We start from the raw sequence: 21,232 nt of genomic DNA, 5'->3' as shown, positions 1-21,232 counted from the left end.
TGGGCAGCTGAGCTCCACCACAACTGCTCTGTCACTCCCCATCCTCAAAGGGAAAGGGGAAGAAAATATGACAAGGGCTTAAGGGCTGAGATAAGGACAGGGAGATCATTCAATAATTTTCGTGATGGGCAAAACAGACTCAGCGTAGGGAGATTAGAGAAATTTATTACCTATTACTAGCAAGCTAGAGAAGTGAGAAACAAAGAAAACAAACTACAAACACCTTCCACTCATCCAACCTCTTCCACCTCCTCCCCCTGAGCATCACAGGGGAACAGGGAATGGGGGCTGCGGTCAGTCCCTAACGCTTTGTCACTGCCGCTCCTTCACGGTCACTCTCTGCCCCTGCTCCACATGTGGTCCCTCCCACAGGATGCCATCCTTCCCAAACTGATCCTGCAGGGGCTTCCCACAGGCAGCAGCTCTTCAAGAACTGCTCCCACATGGGTCCGTACCACAGGGTCCATCCATCAGGAGCAAACTGCTCCAGCACTGGTCCCCCACGGGTGGCAGCTCCCCCCAGACTCCCTGCTCCTGTGGGGGCTTTCCATGGGCCGCAGCCTCCTCCAGGCCACATCCACCTGCTCCACTGAGAGATCCTCCACGGGCTGTGGCATGGAGATCTACTCCATGTGGGACCCATGGGCTGCAGGGGGACAGCCTGCTGCACCAGGGACCTCTCCACAGGCTGCAGGGGAACTTCTGCTCCAGCACCTGAAGCACCTTCTGTCCTCCTTCTGCACTGACCTTGGTGTCTGCAGGGCTGGTTCTCAATCCTCACTCTCCTAGCTGATGTTATGCAGCAGGTTTTTTTTTTGTTTGTTTGTTTCTTGTTGTTTTTTCCCTTTTTTAATATATGCTCTCCCAGAGGCGTAAACAACACTGCTTATTGGCTCAGCTCTGGGCAGCGACAGGTCCCTTTGGAACCAGCTGAAACTAGCCCTTATCTAGCAGGAGGCAGCTTATGAATTCTTCTCACAAAAGCCACCCCTGTAGTCCCCTGCTACCAAAACCTTACCGTGTAAACCCACTATGCACAACCACATGGCAATGTCATAGGAACATAGCCTGGGAAAGGTCAGAAGGCAGTTTATTCTACTAGGAGCTGTCCAGGGTCCACAGCTGAACCTACTGCCAGAAGAATGTGATTAGCCAAAGGATGTTTGTAATTAATGTGAACGCTCACAAGACCATTATGGTGAACTATTAGAATGTCATGAGTCTTTCCTTGCTGAGCAACAGTTACATTCCATGAAGATAAAATTTCACAAGTGTGTGAGCAAAACCAGGCAACGTCTTCATTTATTTTATTTATTCAAAACATTTACAGTGAGTAATAGTTCATTGGGGTAATTCTATAAGATAAGTGTGTTAGAAAAATATTTTACACTCTTTTCAACCGTGCATTTAAGACATTCTTCTCATTTTGTCTGAAGTGCCATCTGTTTTCATTCTGTGAAATGTCATTTCATACATACCTTTATTAAGCTTGATTGTGCTTTCAACAATTGAGAGAATTCTTTCAACACTATAATTCAGCCCATTCTCAAAATTATTGCTTTCAGTCATTTCCAAGGTATCAAGTGTTCTCTCTGTCCATGCCAGCTAACAGGTAACAGCTGAAGTTACTACTGAAGGATGTATAGTTCTTATGGACACTTCAGTCCTAGAATGAAAAAAAAATGTGTTAGTTGATTATCCAAACACAAATCTGAATGTTCTCAAAAAAGGCCTAAAATATGATGCAAAGACTTCATTTAAGTGTAATTTATTTTTTTCTATATTTCTATTTCTTTTTTTTTCTGCACTACAATGCTACTAAGTAATTTAATCTGTCAGAAATTTGTTCTTAACATTCATTTCCACAAGTTAGAAAGTAGAATGTGATCTAAAATAAATAAATAAATAGATTAATTAATTAATTAATGTGATGTTATCAAAACAAAACAAACAACAACAAAAAACACTTCTCAGTAGGAGATCATAAAAACTTTGATTTTGCTATGAAAACGTATAGAAAGGGAAAAGTATAGAAAGGGAACAGGAACAAGTCTTTAAAGGAACATAACAATTCCCTTTGAGACAGGGAACTATGGTTAGACCCCCACCACTAAAAACTAATTGTTTTGCTAACCAGAGTACATATTTATTTTTATGGCACATCTTTAAAAAATCTTTTAAAACTATAAATATTCTTCAGTGATACATTCATAGTAGAAATAGTGTTCTGTAATTTTTGAAACATCAAACTTCTATGCTTCATATCATGCATAACCTTCTAGTTTCAAATGTGTAGTTTTGTTGTTGTTGTTGTTGTTTTGTTTTTCAGGAAATATTAATTTAGAAGTATGCAACTCCAAAATATCTTAAGCTATGTCTACAGGTGTATCCTGAGCTTCCATTTCAGCCACAGTTTGGATTGGTTTGATATGATCCATCAGATTTTCCAGATGATTCCACAATATCATATCTTCTATTGCAGGACCAGAAACTGGAGGAGGCAGGGCTCAGGGAATAAAATATTCAGTGCTCTGCAAAGTACTGGTTCTCAAGATTTGGGTCTAAAGAATCCATGCCAATTTTTGGAATCTCTTTTGGCCTGACATGACACTTCATTAGAAAATTCTAATTTAAAATTTTCTCCATCCCCCTCCTTCTCCTTCCCTTTCACCCCTTCTCTTCCCTTCTTCCTCTTCTTCCTCTTTCTCTTCCTTTTCTGCATCTCCTTCTTCCCTCTCTCCCTCTCTCCCTCTCTCCCTCCCTCCCTCCCTCCCTCCCTCCCTCCCTCCCTCCCTCCCTCCTTCCCTCCTTCCTTCCTTCCTTCCTTCCTTCCTTCCTTCCTTCCTTCCTTCCTTCCTTCCTTCCTTCCTTCCTTCCTTCCTCTTTTTTCAATTGTTTTTTCAAATTGTTGTTTTTTTTTTCCTAGCTTACAACTTAACTAAAAGGTTTCAATGTAAGCAGCATTTACAGTGGCCCAGGTCATTTTCTTTTGCTTCAGCCTGTCATTTGCAAACACTACCAATGGTAAACTATGGTAGATATTATGTTCCATTTCTCTTTCTTTCTTTCTCTTTCTTTCTTTCTTTCTTTCTTTCTTTCTTTCTTTCTTTCTTTCTTTCTTTCTTTCTTTCTTTCTTTCTTTCTTTTTCTTTTTCTTTTTCTTTCTTTCTTTTTCTTTTTCTTTCTTTTTCTTTCTTTCTTTTTTCTTTCTTTCTTTCTTTCTTTCTTTCTTTCTTTCTTTCTCTTTCTTTCCTTTCTTTCTTTCTTTCTTTCTTTCTTTCTTTCTTTCTTTCTTTCTTTCTTTCTTTCTTTCTTTCTTTCTTTTTCTTTCTTTCTTTCTCTTTCTTTCCTTTCTTTCTTTCTTTCTTTCTTTCTTTCTTTCTTTCTTTCTTTCTTTCTTTCTTTCTTTTTTCATTTTCTCAATAGTTATTTGTCTACCAACTGAGGCCTAGATCTAAAAAAAGAAAGCCAATTTTACTTACTTATGTAATAATGGCTTGCAGTCTTTCCAGTAATCCAGATTTTTAAAAGCCAGAATAAGACCAAAATATTTGCTGTAAATTTCCCTTTACCATCCAGGTAATTAGCTCATTTTTCTTTTATCTTCCACAAGCTCAGTACTCTTTGATGTTTTCAGAACTGTCAGGGAAGTGGCCTTTGATGTCTTCAAATCAAAACTAGATATCCATCTGGAAGATATGCTTTAGTCAAATACACATTATTCAGCTCAGTGCAGGAATAACCAGGTGAAATTCTACAGCCCATGTTTCAAAGGTAGTCAACCAGATTAGCTAATGGCTTTTTTGCCATTACATTTTATGAAGCTATAAAAATAAAGCACTATGCATTTCTATGCAAACCTTCAGAAGAGGATCATAAAAAATAGTATGAGAGAAAGCAGACATGGTTACAGAATGATGAATTTTAGACCATGGCAATACATAAAATGGTGGGGAAAAATCAGACAGACCAAAGATGGACAAGTTTTTATACAAAAAGTCCACTGTAGAGAGAGCTGCAGAGCTTCTATTATGCAGTTGTTCCACACTGAGAGTGGAAAAATAAAAGTAGGATAAGAGATACCCGAAAGAAATATAGCTTTCCAACAATCAGTATCTTACCATGGTAAAGTCAAGTCTACCTTTTCTGCTGCTTATACTCTTGTGTGAACATGTTACTTAAATTTATTATCCTTCCTCAGAAATCAGTGGCAGTTTAACAAATCTGAAAATATCAGAAGTTTGCATCAGATGACTGTAGATCTATCTGATTTACTGGAATGTGATTTCGAAATTTGTTTTCTGAGCTCCTTTTTATACAACCTGTGTAGCATCAACAGTCCCATTTTAGAGGCAAAACACTTCCGTCACCTAATGACTACTCCCCATTTATACACCCAAGAGTCAACATCAACTTACTGTCACATCATGTCACAGATGTTCACACTAAATATTTGTCCACTGTTCCTCCTAAACCCCTTGAAAATCATTTCTTGTCTATAAATGTTGGTGGTGCACCCTTTCCCAAAGATAGATGAGTTGCATTTGAGGTATGTGAAAACAGCATGTTATTTAAATAGGTACATGTAATCTAGTGGTTTGCACTGCTCACTGAGACTTCTTCCATTCCTCAATTAAGGTGCAAGTTCTTGGGACATGTTGATAAGTCATCTTATCTTCCTTCCCTGATTTCCTCCCTTTTTTTTTTTTCTTGATGTTAAGTTGTTCTATCAGATTTGATTGGTTTTATACCCTGTTTCTGAGCTCTTTTTTCTACATTATAGCATGTTCTTTGTAAATATACAAGCTTAGGTTTCTATGCATTACTTTGCTGAGAAAAACAGACTGTTTCCCTTGTTTTATCTAAAGCAGACAGTTTCCTAAAGGCCAATCAAAGAACAAATGTATTTCATATACAAAGGACCTACTGACTGTACTAACTCAATTCCATTTTGTACTTGGTTATTGTTCTCATTGCTATTAAGATACAAATTAAGGACTGAAGTTATATTAAACAGCTTAATTCTCTGTCTGGGTTCTTCCTAACCAGAATCCCTTCTAATATGGGGTTATACTGTACTGGGTCTGGCTAAGATGGAGGTAACTTTTCCTGCAGCAGCCCATACAGTGCTATGCTCTGCACTTGTAGCAAGAACAGCACTGGTATCACAACAATGTTTTGTATATTGCTGAACAGTGCTGGCGCAGCATCAAGGCACTCTCCAAACCCTCCAGAGACAGTAGGGTGCCCAGGGGGTGAGCAAGAAGTGGGGAGGGGACATCATCAGGGCAGCTGACCTAAACTGACTAAAGGGATATTCCATACTATACAATGTCATGCTAAGCAATAATTGGGAAAGAGGAAGGAAAGGGGGGCTCTCATCATAGACCCTCCCAAATAACCATTACACATACTGAGGCCCTGCTTCCCAGTCTGTGGCTGAACATCACTCATTGATGAGAAGTAGAGAATAATGTTTTTCTTCCCTCTCTACACACAGCCTTTGCCTGTTTTGGTCATTTGTTTTGTTGTTGATGATGTTGTTTTTCTTTGTTTTGTTTTGTTTTTCTCTCTTTCTTTTCCCTTTAATTAGGTCATCCTTACCTCAACCCATGAGCCTTCTTTTCTTTCCAGAATACTTTCTTCCCCTCCTCCCCCCAGCTTTCTTTGAAGAGGAGGAGTGAGAGAGCAGTTGTGGTGGAGTTTAGCTGCTCAGCAAGGTAAGAATACCACATACACTTACTCGGATAAAAGCTTATTTCACAAACTGACACTCTCTTCTCTCCTATTACACACACAAACTATTTCCCACACAGATGCTCAGGCATGTAGACATTTAGAAGACCTTTCCTCGTGGCTTTCAGTACATTTGGTAACTCTGGTACAGTTTTACAAAAAAGAGAGAAAATTAATTTCTAAATGTGTATGCATAGGCATGTAGGTACTTAAACCAACATAAGTGTCCCACCACCTAGATAATGTAAAGATTTAGGCCAAATGACTGGAATAAAACATACTGGTCTGACAACTGGATTCAATTGATTTTATATATATATATTGATTCACCTGACATTATTCTTGAGTTAGATGACTGTAACTATGAAGAATGTAGTTGTTTTCACATTGGGAATAAACAGTGGATACTACATAAAATCAGAGGAAAGTTAGTATATTACCATAAATGCAAATATTTTAAAGTTTTTATACAAAAACAAATATGCAAAACTCTTGGTGACTGCACACAAGTTGAAAATGCACACAAATGCAAAAACATGTTTTCAATAGTGTTTTTAAATGTAGTGCCTACCATACACAGAATGTGTCTTGCTAAACCTTCAAATCTTCATAATTCATAATAGTTCGTTAAGGATTTAAGGAGTTTAAAATTACTAAAGTTCACCTCTAAGAATAAAAAAGAGAACCCTGCTCAGTATTTGTACTGGCATTTTGATTTCTTCTAACAGACCTATACCTGCAACTGCAAAGCCCCATCTCTATATAACTTCATTCTAATTCTGATATTTAGCCATGTGATCAGAGAAGAAACTGTTATTTTTAGGTGTGTTCTTATGTCATACATTGAACCAAACTAATGTCCAGCAAAGTAGCTTTTATTAATGTTAAGGTATGAAAAACTCCTTTTTAAGTGTTCTGGTACACACAAGCCTCTCTGAAAGAGGCTGCTGAGTACATATCTTTTGAAACTTTTTGCTTATTTTTTCCCATTTTCCCCTGTGTTAAGCCACCATATCTCAGGTCATAGCAAAGGCAGCAGCAGGCCAGAGTGAAGGCTGTTCATGCTGTTGCACATTGAAGAAAGAGTGTTGACCGCTGTGAGAATCATAAACCTCTCAGTTTGATGATCAACTGAGCAGTAAATTAATTAATCATCATTTTATGCCTCATCAGGCACTTTGCTGAGACTCTCAACAGGGGCCAGCTCAATTAGCCAATGGGAAGCAGACTGTTTTGTTTAGCTGGGTGAGTCTTCCATAAACAGAGGAAGCTTTGACAAGCTAATAAATATGTCATCTGTCTGTGTCACTAGCTGTAATGTGGCTCCACCTGTAAAGTTGTGGGATTCTGCTCAGTATGGTGGATAGCAACTTAAAAGAATGAGAGTGAGGTATCCAAACTCCTTCTCAAACAAAACACATTTTAGAATATATCAGGGTTTTTAGCCAATGAATTTGGGCTAGATTATTAGGAATCAGGTATTCATTTTTGACTTCTGAATCAGATATTTATAGCCTTTCAAAACATATTCCCCCCATATTCCCTGTTAGGCATAGTAAAACCACATGGCTGCATTTATGTTTAAAATACTCCTTTCCTTTATTTACTATTTTTTCTTCCTTAGAGAAAAAATGCCCACCCATCAAAAGAAATGCTTGTGGTAACAAGCTTCTTGAGGTAAAATCTTTTGATTAAGTGGCAATAATGCTTCTGCCAAAACAGACAGGTTTGAAAGGTCCTTGTATCAAATCCTGCAGTTCCACTGAAGTTATTGGAATCAATCTAACTGCAGCCAGAATTCAGCTCCTGATGAATTAGACATCCCATCATTCAGAACTGAAAACAGAAACATGAATTTAAAAGTCTCAGACTTGAATCAAATCACTGAATTTTGCAAATTTGTGCTATGGACTTTCATGTATCTTTATGGCCATAAGGGCCCATTATGAGTTTCTAACTTGATTTTCTTCTAACACTGCTTATAACCTCTGGCTGAACAAGAGTTTATCACTAATATACCCAATCTTTGCTGAAGGATTTCAGGTGGTAGAAAATACAGCACATTCATTGATAAGCCACTTCTATAATTAGTTATTAGCACTGATTTAAATGTGCATCTTATTTAAGACTTAATTTTATATGGCTTCAAATTCCAACTTTTAACTTTCCTAAATCTTCTTTCAGGGGAAGGGGTCCCAAATTTCATGTAACATATATCTCAATAGTTACAGAAATATTGTCTTCCAACATTTAACACCCAGTTCTCACCTGAGAAAATAAACTGTATTCTTCTGGAGGGGCATTTTTATTCACTCAGCAGCCCAAGGCATTCTGTGTAACACTGATGGGTTGCCAGAGCTGGAAGAAACCACCCTCTCTCCGTGTTCCTGGCCATATGCACTCAAACTCTACAGAGATAAATGTTGCTATTCTAAATTTTCATGAGTTTTATGCCAGACTCTTAAGGGTTTTGGACTACTGAGGATGACCACAGTGGTAAGATGCTAAGACTTTGGTACACTGAGGATAAGGGGCAGCAGGAATGAAGTGCTGACTTTGTTAGGAAATGTGTTTATAGAGCCCTGACAGGACTAAAGTTTCAGAACACAGAATAGCTCTTTATCCAGTGAAGAAAGTGCTTTGGTTCCCCCCCCAAAAAAAGCAGGTAGAAAAAGAGCACTAACATTTATAAACAGTGAAGCCAGGGTCACCCCAACTGTCCATACAAGCTAGGAATACGATTCACTACACCTGCCTTTCCAACCAGTAATAATGGTAGCAGCTCAACTGAAATCAACAGCTCAAATATGGGAAATGAATTTATAAATCACAGCCAGCCTTAAAGCTTTTTCCTTGAGCTAGATCATCATATAAGAAGTGCAGGAGATACTTACATGTGACCTAATTTAGTCACTAAGAAGGTTCTGTCAGTCTTGTACTCCCACCTTAAAATGCCACTTTTTTTTTTTTCCTGGCATGTAATTTGCCAAAAAGTCTTGATTACTCCCTGTAGAAGCACTTCATATGTACAGTCTTTGCACCATGTACAAATTTTACTAGTAAAAGTTTTATTCTATTTATTCCAAGCCATTGGAAATTACAGAGTATAACAGAAATCTCTCTTTCTTGCAAATGACTGCATAAAACTGCGAACAACGGTGACTCATTTTAGCAGTTCTATTTTAAAATCAGTGAGTCTGGATTTAATCCATTTTACATTTCTGCAATGATTTCACACAGGACTAATTTTTTACTCTGTGAAGTAACATTCATTAGAACCTTCCAACTTGGAAGGAGGGAAGGGAGGAAGGGAAGGAAGGGAGGGAGGGAGGGAGGGAGGGAAGAAGAGAGGGAGGGAAGGAGGGAGGAAGGGAGAGAGGGAGGGAGGATGAGAGGGAGGGAGGAAAGAAGAGAGGGAGGGAGGGAGGGAGGGAGGGAGGGAGGGAGGGAGGGAGGAAGTAAGATCATAACTTTGAAACCAAATAAGCTCTATCTCAGGAAAGGTTATTGTGTTGATGCCCTGAATTACATCCTTTCCCAAACAAAGGGAAAAGAAACAACAGCAGGAATTTGGGAATCATGGAAAATAGGCAGTTGCTGTTTATGCAGCTTCAAGGATAGTGATGGTCTCCTGGAATGGAGAAACCAATAACAGGATTATTGAAGCAGCTGAGGATCAGGGAGATGGGAAAGTGGCATATAGTGACTTTGTACATAAGACGTGGCAATATAATACATTTGACATAGAGAAGCAAGAAGTGATCAAACCCCTTATCAGAATGGTGAGCCCTACATATATCTGTGTCAGACACACCTAGAGGAAGGTGTATCTCTGTAAGCAAGTTTATAATTCCACTGAAAAGTAACACTAGCTTTATTTGACCAGCCTACTTCCCACAGATCAGTGATCATCATTGAGTTTCCAGTCTCTGAACAGGTGGCTTCAGTTTTGGAAAAAGTTTCTCATGGAATCCATGCACAGAAATTATTCTAGTTGTTACCATATATGTGCATAATAAGAAATATTTGCATTCCCACATACCCTCTTATTATACTTTTGTAAGGAAATGCAAGCACACATGCACTCTATTCAAAATTTTGCTCCTGTTACCTAGGTGAATAGGTATTGGTCTATTACTTTATTTCTCACAAAACTTACTACAACTTAATTAATTCAAAGGATGGGAAGGTGCCAAATAATTCAGCAGTAAATTTCATAAATTAAAAATAATGAGTTTGTTTTGCTGATATTCATGAAACATTTTTCTTCCTGCATATTCAGATGAATAGCTGATATTTCTCCCAAACTCAGCAATTTTGCCTTGCAAGTGTTGGTGTGAACACTACTTTCTGCTTCAGGTCATGTGGGTTCAAAGCTCTAGAGTTTCGCTTTGAATTTGATGATTGCTTACTGAGAACCATTTGTCTTCACCCACATAAATCAGCCTACATTCATCAAGAATGGGCTATGGTTTCCTGAATGCTTCAAAAAAAGAGGGAACGAGCTTCTAGCATGTTTCCAACGGTTACAGATTTCATAGAGAAAATTTTGCAGAGTGGTACTCAAAGCAATTCTTTGCAAAATACGTTTCTAGTCCACATATCTTTCACACTTGTGTTTCAATGTCTTTTGGAAAGAGCTGAGGCATTTTTAAGCCTATGATTAAAACAAACAAGAACAAAACCAACCAACAAAACAAACAAAAGACAAAATGCAATGGGATTCTAGTACACTCACATGATCCCTGATCCGGTTCTCATTAGAGGCTGATCAGAGGGTTTCAGCAACATCAGGGAACACTGGACAGGGAATGCAGATCTGTGGGAGATTAGAAGCAATATGTTATTATGACACCAAGTAGAGACAAATAACATAAAGGAAGAAATTCTCCCCCTTTTACCTTTACATTCCTTTTTCAGAAGTCTCTGTATGCCATTAGTTTTAAACCAGGAGCCAATCTGAATGAATTTAGCTCATTTTTCCACTTTCTTTTGTAGATAATTTTGGTGATAATTTTTCTTTGTTCACAGTGTGAAATTCACTCTGCCTTGTTCTGTTTTACAATAACCATCCTTAAAGATACTTTGAAGTGAACATCCCAGAAAAATCATAAATCTCACTGTCATACAGACATATGTGAACTTTCTTTTGAAAGTTTCATTTTTCTCATCTATTCTGTCTGGGATTACCCTAACCCTGTACTTTTCATTCTTTATCACTTTTATAAAGGGCAGAAAATTTAAATTTTTTACAAACTCTAATCTCAACTCAATTACAGTTTGACTAATTACATGACATGAATTTTACCCCATTTGATTTTGTCCAAGACTAATATTAGAATACCTCAGATAAGTTCATAGACAGTATTTTTATGCATCCAAAGTATTACACTGAAATGAAGAAATACATAGCACAAAGCAACTTCACTAAAAAGCATTGGGAATATGACTATGATGGTGATTAAACAACAATATCTAATCTGGTTTCAGGCCTACAGCTGAAAATCATCTTTTGTAAAGTGTGCCTGCCAAGGTTATTGTAAAATTATCCCAGGCACCAAAGTGATGAATGGTCCCAGCATTTGCTGTGATATGGATGCCATCCCTGTGGGGCTTCACCAAGCAGGATTTTTCATGTGGACAGACTCACATGGAGGACAGATGGGAAAGAAAACAAAATTAGTTGATCTGTGCTAGAGCAAAAATCCATCTTTCCTTTGCTACCCACATTGTGCACTTGCTTCTTTGCAGACACGGAAATGTGTTTTTTAAATTAAATTATCTCTCTTCCCTTTTTCCTTTGTGGAGTGATCTGCGTGTTTTATGCTGACCTTGAGTTTAGTGCTGATTTGCATTCTTGAACTTTCATGCCAACCTAACTTTAGACATGCTAAGCAGCAAGCCTAATATCTAACTTAGCACAGAAACACTGTCTCCAGTTGCATTAGTAACAGATTTAGTCCAATTTTGAGGACAGGTTTCAAATGAAAATGATCACCCAAGCTTAGCTTTGACAAAGTCCGACTAATGAGACTGTCAAATGGTAACAGTCTTGTTTAACAGACAAGCAGGCTTTCTAGGCCTAGACCTAAGCCCCTGTCCTGAAATGGCTTCCTCTCCTCTTCACAAATAGGAACAATCCCAGTGAGGAAGACAGTGAAACTGGTGCCACGCAGAATTGGGGCTAGCCATGGCTAGCTGCCATGATGTGTGATGTGCTAGCCATGGAAGCACATCTGAAAAAAAAAAAAAAAAAAAAGTGTACTGTTCACGTCATCACTTATTGGATGCTGGAAGTATTGTACCAACAGTGGTTACAGAGGGGACAAAAAAGCAACAAATACTTTGTGTATTTTTCCATCTACGTTTCTCTCTTAATCAGATTTCCTGGGGTGAGAGGTTAAACTTAGAAAGCCAGCGGAGATGTTAGGATTATTTAACTGCAATATAACACCTTAGGAACTGATTTGTCAGAATGAATTGCAGTCCAGAGTGCTCCGAGTATGCAAACTAAATTTGTTCTTAAGATAAAAAGCCCTTCTTAAAGAATCACGGTTCTTGTTCTACCCATTCCCCCACACTCGCCTCCAAGGCATTTCTTATAACTCTGATAAAATCACAGACCAGGTGCTCCAAGACTTTCAAAATAATAAATTCCAATCTGTCACTAAAAAATAAAAGGTTAAACAAGTTTACAGAGGGAGTTCTGATCCAGGTGTTATTTTGAAAGTATATGCCTAATTTATTGTTTTTCTGTAATAGTTACAGGTGATAAAGATCATGTAAATACTCTGTATTAGAAATAAGCTTTCATTTTGTCATGCAGATAGTACTAATGACTAAATAGACTTTAATCAGGAGATCTCCACCTCCTGATGTTAGAACTTCTTAAGAGTAATGCTATAATCAGATTTCTCTAAAGTAAAATGCTTGCACAGTACAAAAAAAAAAAAAAAGGAAAAAAAAGAGAGAAAAAGGGAAAGGGAAAGGGAAAGGGAAAGGGAAAGGGAAAGGGAAAGGGAAAGGGAAAGGGAAAGGGAAAGGGAAAGGGAAAGGGAAAGGGAAAGGGAAAGGGAAAGGGAAAGGGAAAGGGAAAGGGAAAGGGGGAGGGGGAGGGGGAGGGGGAGGGGGAGGGGGAGGGGGAGGGAAAGGGGGAGGGGGAGGGGGAGGGGGAGGGGGAGGGGGAGGGGGAGGGGGAGGGGGAGGGGGAGGGGGAGGGGGAGGGGGAGGGGGAGGGGGAGGGGGAGGGGGAGGGGGGGAGGGGGAGGGGAGGGGAGGGGGGAGGGGGAGGGGGAGGGGAGGGGAGGGGAGGGGAGGGGAGAGGAGGAGAAGGGGAGGGGAGGGGAGGGGAGGGGAGGGGAGGGGAGGGGAGGGGAGGGAAGGGAAGGGAAGGAAAAAGGAAAAAGGAAAAAGGAAAAAGGAAAAAGGAAAAAGGAAAGGGAAAGGGAAAGGGAAAGGGAAAGGGAAAGGGAAAGGGAAAGGGAAAAGAAAAAGAAAAAGAAAAAGAAAAAGAAAAAGAAAAAGAGAAAAAGAAAAAGAAAAAGAAAAAGAAAAAGAAAAAGAAAAAGAAAAAGAAAAAGAAAAAGAAAAAGAAAAAGAAAAAGAAAAAGAAAAGAAAAAGAAAAAGAAAAAGAAAAAGAAAAGAAAAAGAAAAAGAAAAAGAAAAGAAAAAGAAAAGAAAAAGAAAAGGAAAAGGAAAAGGAAAAAGAAAAGGAAAAGGAAAAAGGAAAGGGAAAGGAAAAGGAAAGGAAAAGGAAAAGGAAAGTCAAATATTGGTTATATACTAGTTTTTATAAGAACAAGAAGCATGAAAACTTTTCACAAATCACCTACTTTGGAATGGACCTTGTATAGGTTCAGTGGGTCAGTCTACCAAGTGGAACGAGGCAATGGAAACTGCTAACATTTTCCATATGTGACAGACTTTAAATTATAATACTATTTTGGATACAGTGAATGGACTGTTCTAAAACAGCAGTATGTCAGGCAGGTGGCTGGGTTTCCCTAGAGTATCTCTTTCACTGTTTTCAGTCAGTCTGACACACTTCTAATTCTGCTATCTTGTCCGTTATTTATTAAAGAGTATGGCTAAAAAAATAGCACAAGTTTTGCCCTGGAGGTCTGAAATAGGTACATTGGCCCACCATAAATCAAAGGGAAGTCTATAGTACTTAGCCATTTTGAAGCCAGGGGGAAAATCCAGCCCTCAGTTAGGCAAAGTGTGTGGGTACATTCTTAAATCCCTTTCAGCTTCATGGTTTTCCCCTATCTGCAGAATACACTGCTTTGTCTATGACAGATTCTGTGTTTTTTAAATCAAATATGGCAGCACGTGGGGTGGCATTATACTGCAAGCAGATAGCAGAAGCTGGTGGATAGGCTTCCACACATCTCTCTCTGTATATCACAGGCTCTATAAGTGAAGAGAGGTTGCTTCACTCAACAAGGACCAAAATTCCTTTCCTGTTAGTTACCTCTTATGCTCCTTCAAAATCTCTTTCTTGTTTCCCCAGAACTTTCAAAATTTTTATTTTCTTGTTTTCTTTATAACCCTCCCTGATCCTATATAACTGAAGTGTTAGAAGTTGACTGCCCTGAAACTTTCCTATATTATAAATAATATTATATATATATAATATATATGTGTGTTATATATAGTATAATATATAATATATAATATTATATATTTAATATATATAAATAACTATTTTATAGAAAGTTATAAACAACTGATTCTAAGATCAGCCTGTATAGATTCCAGAAATGAACATACAAAATTTTCAGTCACAAAAAAAACATATGAATTCAGGGTGCTTTCCTGTACAAAACTTGACAAGGTAAAACTGTGCATAGAACAAGACTGAAAAATGAGTTTCCTCCTGCAAGATTAAAGACTGTTCCTTAGAAGGAAAGTAAGCTTTTCTCTACAAAATCTGCTGTTACATTATGAAACACTAGGGAAGACTTATAAAAACTTCCCTCAAGGAGCAAAAAAGGAGATGAATGACTATAGCTATACTGAGTTTTCTCAATGTGGAAGTAAGCTTCTGCTGCTAACACGCGATTAAGCTGAAGTTTCCATTGCTTACTCATAAGATTATAATGCAAGTTTCACAATACTTACGACTGTGAAGTTTTGCAGTGTTGTGGCTAATTCTCTGTGTCTGACTATGTTGGGTTTTAATATGCAGAGATTACCCTTAAATGTGGAGTCTTTTAGCAAGGCTAGTAAATTAAATTAATACTTTTAATTTTTTTAGAAACAGTAAAAGAATCATTCTCTGAGTAATTTGTGGTAGTTCTTATTAAATAGGAAGTACCTGAATTATTTAGGATGAATTGAACTGAGATAAATGAATTGGTAATAAACTGGTAATTTCTTGAAACTAAAAATAATTATTTAATTTAGTATGTAAAAATAACACAGAAAAGGTACTACATTTTTTTTCTTTTTTTTAGTTCTTACTTGTATGCTATAACTAGCTGAGCTTTATTACTTGCTCCTGTATATGTGTAAGATGCTTTGCACTACTTGCAAAATGGACATTTCTTCTACCCCTTCAAAGTAGCTGAACTTTAGACATCCCGTGTTCTGCATTTCTTTCTTTATAAGTAGGCATTTAAATCATTTTTTAAATATGAGAAATGTTTGGGTGCACCAATGTTATTTTGCTACAGTAAACTACTCACAATAAATAATGAAAAGAATTAATAATTAAAAGTTTTACTTTTAATTATTAAAAAAAATATTTAAAAGTTTTAAACCTTTAATTTAAAGCCAGAGAGAGGAAAGAGGAAATGGTGGTACTGAACTTCAGCACCAGGGAGCAGCACCATCTAAGAATTGCACTTCAAAGTTCCTCCCTTGAACCCCAAACTTCTTCTAGATGAAACAGCATATTTCCTCACATGTTTGTGGGTATAAACACATAATTCTCCATTTGGGTTAGTTTCCCAGCTGATACATGCAGAGGGAGGCCCATGGCAATATTTGTTTTTTGTTTTTTTTTTAACACATCGACTCATACTCAACCCATTTACTTTTGGAAGAGTATTAGTACACAGCCTCGCTTTTCACACAACAGAGCGCATCATTAATGTAAATCTAATAAGACCATGGAAATGACTGTCAACTGTAAGACCAAGTCCCTACTCCAAACGGAAGGATTGAGGTTAGCAGTATTTTCTTTTGTCTAGGATTTATAAATAACAATAATGTCAAAGTAGAAGGTAAATTTTACTGTTCTCCTTGGGAACAGCTCAGCAATGCCCTCTAGCCCTTTTTGCAGTGATCATGGGAGCGCAAAAGAAAGTCTAAAAAGCATGCAATTACCCCCAGGAAATAATTACAATGCAAAAAGCAGTGGATGGTACAAATGACATTCCAATAAACGAGGTGAACTTGTATCATTGCCAAGCTTTGCCTCAGGGATTTTCCTGCCAAAGGAATATCAGCCAATTCCAAGAACAGCCAAGGATGGAGGTGGGGCTGCACATGAGGTGTTCCAGGTCCAAGCCTCAGGGAGCCAGAAGTTGTGGGCAAAGGAAACTCCTGCTAAGCCAAGCACTGACATTGCAACTCCCAAAAACCAGGGCAGCAAAGCTTGTTGGAAACCATGCCACACCCAATGCAGCCTTGCTTATATATGAGACTTTCTTATTCCAAACTTAATGATTAAGAGAAATATGGAAAGCAAAGTATTTTTTATGTCTAATTCTGTTTACACTCAATCTTATGGGAGCAGGATCTCTCTCTTTTCTTGGATTATATTAAATTTCAAAGTTTAACTCTGTTGAAGAAGTTTGTCTGCAATGGGCAGAAGCCAGAACCAAACCACACTGTAGTGTATTCAGTGTATTTAGTGTATTTATTATAGTGCATTTAGCACCATTTCGTGCATGATACTATTGTTCTCTTTAACTTACTTTTAAAATGTTTTTATACATTGCATATTGACCATTTCAGAATGGAAATCAACTCTTCCACATTTTTTTTTAGATGTTTCCTGGAAATATACAAAATAGTGCTGATGGGATACATGTATTTACATACATCTTTTCTGTGTCTGGATTGCTACTGTCATAAAAATGGAATTTGACTTAAAAGTCTGCAATGTCTGAATACATATTCAGGACCCTTGGTGGATCCATACTATGCAGGTCGGTACAACAGTGCTGGGTTCTAGACACTTAGTCAAACCAAACCCCTCTTCTCAGCCTTCCAGGGTACGCTGTCAAAAATGATCAAAGATTGATCTTCCAAAACCATCAGATTATCTGTTCCCCAGATAAAACAAGCAAATGTACAAAAATGCTTAAGTTGAAGTTGCCTCAAGCACTTTTACCTCGTATAACCAGCACATTTGGAAAGGTCCCGTTGACCTTGGCAGCATATTCAAACATGGATGAACAATTCTTGAGCAATTTTTCCAATGAATTAAGCACAAACAGGCATGTGTCATTGGGCACACATGCAGACTTTTCTGTCTCTTCTATCCCCTTAAAAATTAATAATTTCTCAGAAATGTTGTGAAAAAGAAGACACAGCAAGATGTATAGCCTAGTATATTACTGACTAGCATTTGGTAATTGAAATTACTTTGCTAAATGCTTTGTAAACACTGCAGAGTTGGCTTCTGATGAGAGACCAGTTAGTCAAATGCATTTTTTTATGACATTCATTTTAATCACAGAGTTATCATAATTTGGATAAGTGAACTGACTGTGCATAGTAAGGTTACCAAAGAGGGAAAAATTAAGAACTCGGATGCACTGATACTGTGTATTAAACTCAATCATCACCCTTTCGCAAAGGCAAAAGCTCCACTAGCGAAAGCAGAGAATAGTGACAAATGTATTACACACTGTGCAAGTTCACTAGTTTAAAAATGCTTTAGAAAAATGTAAAAATCCATCCCACTGCTGCAATTGTTATCTCACAGAAGTCATCTGTTCTTATTGCCAGGTGATTCTACAGATCTTCTCTTTTGTGCCAAATGGTTGTCAGACATCATTATCCCAGCACTATCAGTGCTTTGACGTGGACAGGGAATCAGTGTTACATCAATGCTGCTGCACTGAGGAGTACTCCCTACTTGGCTGCCTTTCTCTGTTTCCTAACCTGTCCCATCAAATGCCATTCTTCATTCATCTCCATGCTGCCCATTGATAATTCCTTTCTGCACCCATACCTAAACTTGCAAGTTGGCCTTCCTTCTTTCATGAATTTCAGAACTTTAGTACCTTTCTTTGTTTGTCTCACACTTATATTTCTTTTTTTTTTTCTTTTTTCCAGTGCAACATATGAAAGAAAGAGAAAAAAAAAAAAAAGAAAAAAGAAATCTTGGGAGAAGGAGAGAAAGAGAAAATGAAGTAACTGTATTGTAAGACAGCACCTCAATTAGAAAAATTATGACTGCTCTGAAGCTTTCAGCACATATTTTTTTGTACACTACTCTGACTGACACCAAGCATAAATATCTGTTGCCATGAGAATCTCCACTTACCATTCTACCTTGTTCCTTCACACTTTTACATATTGATAGCATGTTCCAAGGGCTTTCTTGCCTTAACATCATGTATTATAGAAACAGCTTTTGGCTGCTGTGAAATACTCATCCCACTTTATACAAAACATAATAAAACCCTTAGTTCTATATTTTCATCAATAGATGTCAGGACAGTACACAAAGTTTATTAAGCTATTTCACAAAGTGGAGGCCAAGAATGAGAAGCTAATTAACCCAACAATCCAGTAGACTAGCCGTAAATGGACGCCATGTCTTTCAAATCTTTTACATATCCCCTGGTCACTAAGGCACACAGCCATACAAACCAAGTGAAACAGTCATTTACAGCCTAGGTAGAAGTCCAGTCACCTCATTGCTACACATTCAGCTGGAACTTTAACTATACGAAGACTGTGTGACTGGATTCATAACAGACCATTTAATTATGCTGTCTTATTTTCTTATGTTTATATCTGAAATGGCTTATAAAGCACATTTTCCTTACAGTTCAGAAAGCATCCAATAAAACTTAGGAGCAATTATAAATAAATATTACTTTTAAAAGACTAGCTAGACAGACAAAATATTTTGTGAATCAAATAGAATTATGCCATTTTTCTTAGTGGCTTGTTAAGCCAGCTAATGTGATTCCACAGTTTTTTTCAATCATATATTTGTAACATATGTTTGCATTAATTTATAATGTAATCATGTTGCAGTAAGTTAGCAAACTACTCCAAACTACTATTCATTAGTACAAGTGAGTTCAACCAATTAACTATCTTGGAACTTTTATTTAGAATTAAGAGCATAAGGAAACGTGAGAGCAGTTGAAAGCATGATTTCTCAGGGGAAGAAAAAAAAAAAAAAAGCAAAGCTGTTTAATGTTAATTTCTGCTTGGTTTGATGTTTATTTGGTTGTTTTTTTTTTTTGGTTTTTTTTTTCAGTTTGCAATAAGTGCCCTGTTATGATCACGGGAAAGGTTATTAGAGGAAAGAAAAAAAGTTTTTGTAGGGTTTATTTGTTCCAACAAAAGTTACATGATTTAAATAAAACAAACTGAACATAAAATATGTAAAGATAGTATGTATTGCAAATTAATAGCTTATTTTTAAAAAGGAAATTTAATAAAGCAATGTTGTTAGCAATTTAAAAACTGGAAAAATTATACTTAAACATGACGGGAATGTTGTCAAATTTTCCTACCTGCGCTGGAGTGCAAATAACTAGTCATTATACCTGCTTTAATTGCAATCAGACTGAACTAGATGACAATATTATTCAAATATAGAACTGGAAAAGTCATTGTCTTTCCAGAATGGAAACAGGATTTTAAAAGCAATGTGCGCTCTCATCTTCACTTTGTATGTAGTTCCCTCACATAAACCTAAACAACTACAGCTCATTGTCAGTGAACCAGTGATATGATTCTGAGTCCCAACACAAAGTTTTGTTGTTGTAATATAGTGAAGAAATTAAAATTAAAATTAAAATGATAGTGCAAAGAAAAATATTTTTCTACATCATATTTATTCTTGATTAAAAAGAATCTAAAATCAAACTATTGTTATAATCTCAAAGTAGTATTAAGGATGGCAAAAATGCTTGATTTTTAAGTATCTGCATTGAAAAGATATATTTGATGTGACAGTTTCCATGACAACAACTCAGTTTCAGTGCATACTTGAGTATATGGTTGTGTAAAAGCTGTTGATGCATGCAGCTTTTACATGACATCACTATGACAACCTTACAATTTATATTCATATATAATTGTTTCATTTCTTTCTTAAATGAAAAAAAAATCAAGACTACAATGTTTAGCTTTTCTGAATCTTAGTGTTCTTTTAAGAGTGGTGGTAGGATCTTTTAATAGTGCTGTAGAAATATCAGTCCCATAGAGAACCAAAGAGAAAGGACAAAAAGTTTTCATTTCACTGTATCTTCACACTTTACATTTCTCTAGATTCTTGGTTGCCCAAGCAATTTGTGATTTGAAATGATTATTCATTCCTTCCTCATTACTACTCACAGATTATTTTTTTTCACAGGCAGACATTTTTTTCTTTGGACTTTCCAATCAAAGTACATGTATAATTCTAAAATTTCCAGGAAAGAAAAAAAAAAAGAGAGAGACCTTTTACAAACAGATAAAGTACTGGATAAGTACAAGGCTTATGATAACTCTGCATGTAGGAGAAAATTTCTGCTCAACAGGAACACAAAAAGTAGATTAATGAAAAAAGAGACCAGAGAATCTCAGAAAACAATTAGACATTTTTAAGAGTCTACAATGGGTGTAGATGAAGCATGAATTAGTTCTGTAAAATAAAACCTTTGTTTAAGAAAAATAAATAAGTAGAATAGAAGTGCTAGCTGTTAAAAAAAAAAAAGAAAAAAAAAACCTTCTGCGAAGTTGTAGATGGGCTTTATGAAAAGTTTTCCTAGGAACCTAAGTGTGAAATTTCAAAATCTCCAAACCTGCTTTCATGTTAAGCACTGAAACTCATAAGGGGATAACCAAAACCTCAACAGGGAGGACTCACCTAAACTTTCTTTTCTTGCTGTTACCATTAGTGGTTAAGTAGTGATTTCTGTGTCAGCTTAACAGCTGCTGGCAGCTCAACAGATGTGATCCCATGTCACACAGTGCAGAGAGGCTTTCAGAGCTTGGTAGCCTCAAAAACAGTCTTGAAGTTTTGGTCTTTACTATAGAGTCGAGTGACATAAGCATTCAAAGACAGAGGATCAGAGAGCCATCTCCCCATCTTGTGTAAAGAGCATCCCCACAGCCAGACTGAGAGGTGGGGCCCAGCCACAGTTAATACAGCTTTCTTCTGGATGACATCCCTCTCTCTTTCCTACCAACATTTCATGGTTTGTTTTTTTTTTTTTTTTGCTTTGTTTTGCTTTGCTTTGCTTTGGGGGGAGTGAGGGTGTTGATTTTGAGAGAGAGAGACTTGGGGCAGGAAGACAGGAGCAGAAG

The 21,232-nt window shown here is 37.3% G+C and overlaps 1 long non-coding RNA gene across 1 annotated transcript; it reads left to right on the top strand.

The window, feature by feature from the left end:
- The first annotated feature begins 5,063 nt into the window (after positions 1 to 5,063).
- On the top strand, positions 5,064 to 19,733 carry LOC310895740. Its single transcript, XR_014580920.1, has 3 exons — positions 5,064 to 5,720; positions 16,736 to 16,896; positions 18,032 to 19,733. It is a non-coding gene; the product is annotated as an uncharacterized lncRNA (long non-coding RNA).
- Positions 19,734 to 21,232: the final 1,499 nt, after the last annotated feature.

This window comes from Anser anser, assembly GCF_964211835.1.
Source record: "Anser anser genome assembly, chromosome: 2".
Taxonomy (NCBI): Eukaryota; Metazoa; Chordata; class Aves; order Anseriformes; family Anatidae; genus Anser; species Anser anser.
The sequence above is the reverse complement of the archived record's forward strand: the minus strand, read 5'-3'. Positions and strand labels throughout refer to the sequence as shown.